This window comes from Limulus polyphemus, unplaced genomic scaffold (genome assembly GCF_000517525.1).
Source record: "Limulus polyphemus unplaced genomic scaffold, Limulus_polyphemus-2.1.2 Scaffold3992, whole genome shotgun sequence".
NCBI lineage: Eukaryota > Metazoa > Arthropoda > Merostomata > Xiphosura > Limulidae > Limulus > Limulus polyphemus.
Genome location: NW_013669602.1, coordinates 92,446 through 101,150, shown reverse-complemented (window position 1 = coordinate 101,150; position 8,705 = coordinate 92,446). Strand labels below are relative to the sequence as shown.

The 8,705-nt window shown below is 34.6% G+C and overlaps 1 protein-coding gene across 1 annotated transcript in view; it reads left to right on the top strand.

Moving 5' to 3' along the window:
* The first annotated feature begins 276 nt into the window (after window positions 1-276).
* The window catches only part of LOC106470422 (BTB/POZ domain-containing protein 6-like), a 54,881-nt gene continuing 46,452 nt past the window's right edge, over window positions 277-8,705 (top strand). Inside the window, exon 1 of the mRNA XM_013930980.2 lies at window positions 277-408. The gene's annotated coding sequence lies outside the window, so the exon portion shown is untranslated. The remainder of the gene's footprint in view (window positions 409-8,705) is intronic.

The following is an 8,705-nucleotide window of genomic DNA, read 5'->3' as shown; positions in this document are numbered from 1 at the left end:
AAAAAATAGCTTTGACCTTATACAGAAAATTACACTTAACCCTTAGCAGACAATAAACTTTGATCAGAAACGCTTTTAATACTGGAAACGAGCTCAATAGATAAACAGCCGTTGTTTACATTGTGTTCAGGAAATGGCCAACAGATGGCGATGACATAAGTTTCTTCTAACTTGCACGTGAACTGCGAGCGTCTGTATTCATTTCCTTTTGTTAGATTTTTAGTGACGTCACTACTTGATATTTCCAAACATCCGCTGGGATAAAAATATTTGTATGTTTGATATGTGTTTCATAAAAATATTAAAATGCTAGAACAACATGGCGAAGAAGATATTCTAGTTATATCAGATTTTGATACACACGAATCAAGGTCCAGGAAGCCTATCGGCTATCATACGACAAAAAAGGTTGGTGAATTGTACATGAAAATAGAAGCGTAAAATGTTGAATTACTTTGATCTGTGTAGTGAAAATTCTAAACACAACATCTTTATGGTAAGAGTTTTGCATTAAAATGTTAAGAAGTGCATCTTTTGTATTGTTCATGTAACATTTTACAGAACGTAAAAGTCTGTCTGTATCAGTAGACAAAGGGCAGCAGCTTTAAAACTGAATGTCACATATGAACTTTTCATAACGTTTTCCTATTATGTTAACATTATTTCAAATCATCCGTAAAATTTAGTTGTCTAACCATAAGAATCTTTGTTCCTCCCCTGGTGTTTTCAATAACAGACATACTTTATACAACTGTTGAAAACGGATTTACGTCGCTTGAGATTAAATTAAATCCAGAGGCAAAGAAAACCAAAAAGAGTTTATATGTATCTTATATCTGCCTGCAAGGTAGCTCGAGCTTAAAGTAAGTAAATCCACCACGTAGCAACCTTTATAAAGAGACGAAGAATAATTAATAATTAACGCTACGTCAATGTACTCATTGTTTTCATATGCTACATAGAAAGGTCGAAGGTCAAAGTTTTCCAAGTTACTTAAAAGAATAAATTTGTAACGTGTTTCTGTTGCTTTCCATGTTTGTAAATAAGCTGAGTGTTTTAAATCTTGCTGTTAATCTGTTCAGCTTTAAACAAGAAGATTCTGACTTGTTTTCTGCCGAGTATAAAAATAAATCTAAAGTAGGTCACGTGAAAGAATCTTTTAAGCATGGTTCACTTTATACCAGTAAGTTGTTGGACACGTGCCAATTTTACTTTCTCTCCAAGGGGTTTGTTTGTTTTCATCCGCAAAGCTGCAAAATTGGCTAGCTGCCCGGTGCCAGTCGCAGGGATCGAGCCCTGATAATTATTACCCGAGGTCTTCTCCTTGGGGCCATACTCCGGCTTAACATTGAATTGTTTCTTGGACTTATAGAAATGAGAACATTCAGTTATTAAATAAAATAGCTTAATTGGTGTGCCGTAATTCTCTCTGTTTCATGTATGTCTGAAAAACACACACACACACACGTAAAAAAATATAGTAAAAACGTTGTTTTAATAATATTCTAGACGTACACACGAGAAAAAATTACAGAATTAATCAAAGACGGTTCTTGAAGATTTTCTAGTAACTATAGATTTTGTTTGTTTTAAATTTCGCGCAAAGCTACACGAGGGCTATCTGCGCTAGCCTTCCCTAATTTAGCAGTGTAAGGCTAGAGGGAAGGCAACTAGTCATCACCACCCACCGCCAACTCTTGGGCTACTCTTTTACAATCGAATAGTGGGATTGACCGTGACATTATAACGCCCCCACGGCTGAAAGGGCGAGCATGTTTGGTGGGATGGGGATTCAAACCCGCGACCCGCAGATTGCGAGTCGAGCTCCCTAACCAGCTGGCCATGCCAGGCCATAGATTGTGGTCCAAAACTATAAGGCAGCAACGAACTGGAGTTGTAAATATCACATAGATTGTGGTCCAAAACTATAAGGCAGCAACGAACTGGAGTTGCAAATATACATAGATTGTGGTCCAAAACTATAAGGCAGCAACGAACTGGAGTTGCAAATATCACATAGATTGTGGTCCAAAACTATAAGGCAGCAACGAACTGGAATTGCAAATATCACATAGATTGTGGTCCAAAACTATAAGGCAGCAACGAACTGGAATTGCAAACATCGCTTATTCTTGGAGTATGCGTTAATTAACACATCACCTGGCAACATTTAAACCTCGAATATTATTTACTAACAGTTGTTGTTTTCTTATTGCAAAGCTACACAAGGGATTGTCTGCACTCTGTCCACTGCAGGGAATCGAACTCAGGATTTTAACGTTGAAAGTCCGTAAACTTACCGTTGCCCCACCGGGGACAAACTTGCACTCATTGTGCGTAAATATAACAATTAATTTACAATGTGTGTAAACATTTATATGAATGTTAGACGTATAATTTTAATATAAGTTAGGTTAATGAATAGTAATGTTGGGTTCACGTATTTTAGATATAATTCAATTAATAATAAAACTATGAAGTTACTGTATAACATTTATTAGATATAGTCATAAAATATAATTTTAATATTGAGTAAATATAATGTTTCATTAGCTGAAACTTGCTAAGGTTGAGTGTTTGACTATCAGAACCCGTTAGCATTTTAGAGAATTTAATTGGTTAAAATGTGTGCATAAAAGTTAGACTTACAAAAATAAAACAAATAGTTCATATCACATTTGATTAAAATAAAATCAAATATTAATCAGGCCACGTCATTATTGTTAAACGCACAAGAAGGTAATTATTAAGTCATACCATGACTGTTAAACACAAAATAAGATAATCATCAGGCTATATCGTGATGGTTAGAAACAAAAGAAGATAATCATCAGGCCGTATCGTGATTATTAGAAACACAATAAGATAACTGTTAGGTCATATCATGATAGGCATGGTCAGGTGGTTAGGGAGCTCGACTCGCAATCTGCGGGTTTCGGGTTCGAATCCCGTCCCACCAAACATGCTGGCCCTTTCAGTCGTGGGGGCGTTATAAAGTGACGGGCAATCCCACTATTCGTTGGTAAAAGAGTAGCCCAAGCGTTGGCGGGGGGTGTGATGACTAGCTGCCTTACCTCTAGTCTTACACTGCTAAATTAGGGACGGCTAGCGCAGATAGCCCTCGTGTAGCTTTGGGCGAAATTAAAAAACAAACAAGTATATCATGACTACGAGAAACACAATAAGATAACTGTCAGGCCATATAGTGATTGTTAGAAACACAATAAGATAACTGTCAGGCCATATAGTGATTGTTAGAAACACAATAAGATAACTGTCAGGCCATATAGTGATTGTTAGAAACACAATAAGATAACTGTCAGGCCATATAGTGATTGTTAGAAACACAATAAGATAACTGTCAGGCCATATAGTGATTGTTAGAAACACAATAAGATAACTGTCAGGCCATATCCTGATTGTTAAACACACAATAAGATAACTGTCAGGCCATACAGTGATTGTTAGAAACACAATAAGATAACTGTCAGGCCATATAGTGATTATTAGAAACACAATAAGATAACTGTCAGGCCATATAGTGATTATTAGAAACACAATAAGATAACTGTCAGGCCATATAGTGATTGTTAGAAACACAATAAGATAACTGTCAGGCCATATCCTGATTGTTAAACACACAATAAGATAATCATCATGTCATATCGTGATTGTTAGAAACCAAACTGATAATCAACAGGCCATATAGTGATTGTTAAAAACACAAGAAAATAACTGTCAGGCCATATAGTGATTGTTAGAAACACAATAAGATAACTGTCAGGCCATATCCTGATTGTTAAACACACAATAAGATAATCATCATGTCATATCGTGATTGTTAGAAACCAAACTGATAATCAACAGGCCATATCATGATGGTTAGCAACACAAGAAGATAACTATCAGACCATATCATGATTGTTAAAGGCTGTTAACGAACCATTGGGTTGCGCATATTGTGTTTCGCCTAAATAACTTAGATTTGTTTTTCATTAAAGAGGTTTCGAGTTTAACCTCTATGAATTTCTTCAAGTTTTTATACGAATTAAACCGAACGTTTTTTAAAAAATAATATGCGAGCAAGCATAATTCTCTCTGAATAGATTTGATTGATCATTAAACTTCAATCCGTTTATACATTTGAAAGAGAGAGAGAAAAAACAACCTCCAGATAATGATGCCCCCCAGTGTCTGCAGATTTACAACGCTAGAAACTGGGTTTAAACTGTTTGTTTATTTCATGATTTTCGCGGAAAGATACACAAAGGACTATTTGCGGTCTGTCCACCGCGAGGAATCGAACCCTAGATTTTGGTATTGTGAGTCTGTAAAACTACCATTGATTATTGGAGAACATATTTAGTAGAAACAAACTGTACGATGTTTAGTTTAAGTTTTTGGAGACTAGTTTGTCAAGTGATGTAACAGTTTTCTTAAAATTACAAAAATAATCTCAGTCAAATATAACAGTTTTTTAATGTACTTCATCTGACGTATGGTTATCAAATATCATTGACTCAAACACGCGACTCTCAACATCTGGTTGTCGGCCTGATGTTAGCGTGTCCTGGCTGTGGATTGAAATATTCGGACCCCCTTGCCCACAAAAACACACTCTACACTTTGAAGCCATGGACGAGCCTTAAGAATGACGATTAAATTCCACTATTCAGTGAGATTCTATTGAATACAGCTTCAGTATTAGGAACAGCTTTGTATAGCTAGTTCTGAAAAACAAAACTGAAACATTGTACCACGTGGTGCCTTCTGCTGGCCTGAGGACAGTTGGTTTGAGAAACTTGTACTTAGATGATGCTGTTTATAAAGAAGGAAGTTATTAACTAGAGGGAAGACATGAAATAGGCAATAATCAGGTAAAGCGTTGCGCCAGTATTATGGATAGAGTCGAGATAAATCTTCGTAAAAACAGTTTCATAGTGAATTAAGATGTCCCATCATCCTTTAAAAGTTAGTTCTCAGTAGTTTAACTAGACATGTGATTCTATGACATTAGATGGCACTCTTTCATTTGTGTGACATCAAATGGTACTATTCCTTTTTTGCGCTCTTTCAAGAATAAGTGTGCGAAAAACTTATGACTCTTTCTTGTCCTAACACTCTACGTGCATGTAGAGCACTTGAGTGGCAATTCATATACATGTTAAATATGGCTGACTTTATTATACAACAAGAGTGGATCCTCGATACCAGCGGCACTTCAAATTCTTTTAGGCAGGATTAGAGTAAATTAATCTATAAGACCTTTTTTTTTTTATTATTAGCTATATTTTTGTGCGCCAGCAATACCAAGCGTGGGGCTCGCGTATACCCAATTCTGTTTGATTACTCATCAGGATCTCTACCAGGATACCCTGAAATTGAAATCCTTTTAGGCAGATATAGAGTAAATTAATCAATGAGTTCAAAACTGTAATTAGATCTCAAATCCGTCAACAGTTGACGGAGTTATGAGCTAAAAGTTTGTACTTGAAAAATTCTATGTGCTGCTATGTCAAGGCTAAAAATTTATATTTCTCAGTTCTTCTTCGAAATTCGTTATTTTTAGATAGATTTAAAGAGAGCTACCGTCATCCTGAAATATTCGTGCCCAAGTTATTGTGTTAATAATGTATCAACATCCCTAAAAAGTTTAGTTACAAACCCAATATACACTACTATTACTCCCCCCTCAGTGGCACAGCGATATGTCTGCGGACATACAACGCTAGAAACAGGATTTCGTTCCCCGTGGTGGGTAGAGCAAAGATACCTCGTTGTGTAGCTTTGTGCTTAACTTCAAACAATACATTACTGTTACAATACTAAATGTTCTAAGGTTTAAATGGTCTGGTTACAGAACCCAATAAAACGTATTGAACATTTTAAAGTTTTATGATCTGAATGATATATACACACATTCTTTTGGAAACCGACAAACACGAGGCTCTGACTGGTGAATATATGTATGATTTCTCGACATACCCTATAGCTAAGAATATGTATATGTAAGTAATAATTATATTTTAACTTAGTTACACAATTAAAATAACTTCACAAGAGAAACTTTCAGAATAGTGTATACTGTATAGCATGCGTTAATCTAGCTCGTCGCGCCACCTGTAGGTTTGGTATGCATTTGTTTTACTGTATCTCGTAAAGACAGCTGCAGGTTTTATTAAGGTCATGTAGACGATCAAAGTACGACATTCGCTCTGTTCAGTTGGTCATTTTCCTCGTTTTATGGCTATATTTTCTCTTTGTCTGTGTTAGTCAAAAAATGAAAACCGCTAGAATGCCCGACATGTTTGATTAGGATCGTTCTGACAGATTTTTTGCCACCAATTCAGGAAGTACTCGGCTCTGATCTAGCGAAACATGCTACTCCTGATAAACTTACCCTTTTATTTAACAAACGACCACACTAATGGTACAATAATCCAAAAATATAACAACAAAGAGTTCTGAGAAGTAACTGCTGACACAAATTATACTACTAATAGTAAATAGAAAATTACAATATCCCTTTTAAACTTAATATGAATTGTTGAACAAGATCTCAGTAGGATCAGTTTTTGTAATTTAACGATTTCACAAATTAAGAAACCTACCCTTTAGGTTTTTGTTATAGACTACAAAATTTTGGTTTATTTGATGCATTTCATGCAAAGACACTCGCGGGTTATCTGCGCTAGCCGTCCCTTATTTAGAAGTGGTAGACGAGAAGGAATGCACCACCCACCGCTACATTTTGGGCTACTCTTTACCAACGAAAAGTGGGATTGACCGTCATATTATAACAGGTGAGCATGTTAAAGTCAATCGCCCTGACCATCAGACCATGCAAGGAACAAAAGGTTTAGGGCCAAATTATTTTGAATAAATGGAATATCAATAATGGACTTATCAGATTTATATGTTGTGTAATATTCATGATCAACAAAAGAAGTTATATTCAATATCGCATACTGATTAACAAGAACAATTTAACAGTCATTACTTTAATCTCTGTCAACAGATTTGTAGGGTAATTTACAGGGTGATTTAGAATCTGTATAAATAATACGCTTGTGTTTGTCTGTCCTCGCAAATTTCTCGATCAAACGCTACAAATCTCATATGGTTAGAAAGGCCTCTGTCTGAGGAGTCCGGATTGTATATTAGCTTTTCAATTCACAATCACCTTACCTGTTTTTTTTTGCTTTATCAAATCTTTTAATGCTACGAGTATGCAACACGATGGCACAATGTCGTTGTCGTCATGCAACGACTGCATCAGTTTCAACATTACTTTTTTTTATTTACAAAGTATTTCACACAAACAACACTTAACCCGCGTGTAATTTCCTAAAAAATTAACAATACACTAAATAGAATTGCTATGGGCTTTCTCGACTTATTTAAGTCTAAAATACGCATGCGCAGTTCGTTCGAAACAGTATGCTTATCACTTTGTGAACACCCATTCAGACATTTCTACATAATCAGCGGTCTTCTCTACAACTTTACATAATTTAGCTTCAGTTCGTTTCATAGACTGCTATAAAAACCTTTTATCTACTTTTTCTTTACTACGGGTTTATTATTCGTTTTTGTGAGTTACTTTTGTTCAATTGGTAAAACGGTGCCTAACTTTGAAAGACCATAACTGTTTCATACTCTGTATACTATTAAATATATAATTACTTTATTGTTTACTTTACTTGTATTAAATAAAGTTACGTTTATCTGAGTTTGTTTGTCTGACCGCGTAAAAGAAAGCGTAGCGTAAATGTCATGCGTGAAAATGATAGAATATGGAAAATTCAAGGGAAGGGCATGAAAACTACCACAAATGTTTTGTGAGTCGCGGCTAGTAACTTTAATAACAATTTTTACATTTTAATCAACGTTTTTAAGTTATTTTAATATCATTCTTCTACTACTGGTATACTATATTGAGCAGTCGACTGAATAAACGCATAATATGTTAACTTTAACAAGTTAAAATTAAATACTCTTCCATGTTGTTTAAATGCACGTATTAATTTTCCAATCCTGAAGAAAGATAATTAACATGCTTATCCCATTTGAGACTATTATAATACCTAAATATTTTATTTCTTAATTTTCATAATTACACTGAAATTGGGACAATGACAATCTGTTTTACTACAATGTACATAATGTTTGTATTATTAGGTTGTGTAATTATATTATATGAAAGCGTTGTGTATTTCGTTGTTTTTACATTCAGAGTTGAAATGTTATTATCTAAATTATACTTAATCCCGAGATGATTTTTCACATACATCATCCCATGTATTACTTTAATTAAAGAGTAAGGCAGTATTATCCGCAAACTTAAACATATCTGCATTAGTAAATTCTGATAAATTTCAGACTCTATCATTGATAAGAAATGTAGTTATTAAGTAGTTCGCTGCAATGGATAATTCGAAAAAGCTATTCAACAGTTCACTAATAGAATGTAAAAAAAAAGAGTTATAGAAGAGTTTGCTGTTACAACTAGAAAAAAGTTATTCAACAGTTCACTACTAGAATGTAAAAAAAAGAGAGTTATAGAAGACTTTGTTGTTACAACTAGAAAAAAAGTTATTCAACAGTTCACTACTAGAATGTAAAAAAAAGAGAGTTATAGAAGACTTTGTTGTTACAACTAGAAAAAAAGTTATTCAACAGTTCACTACTAGAATGTAAAAAAA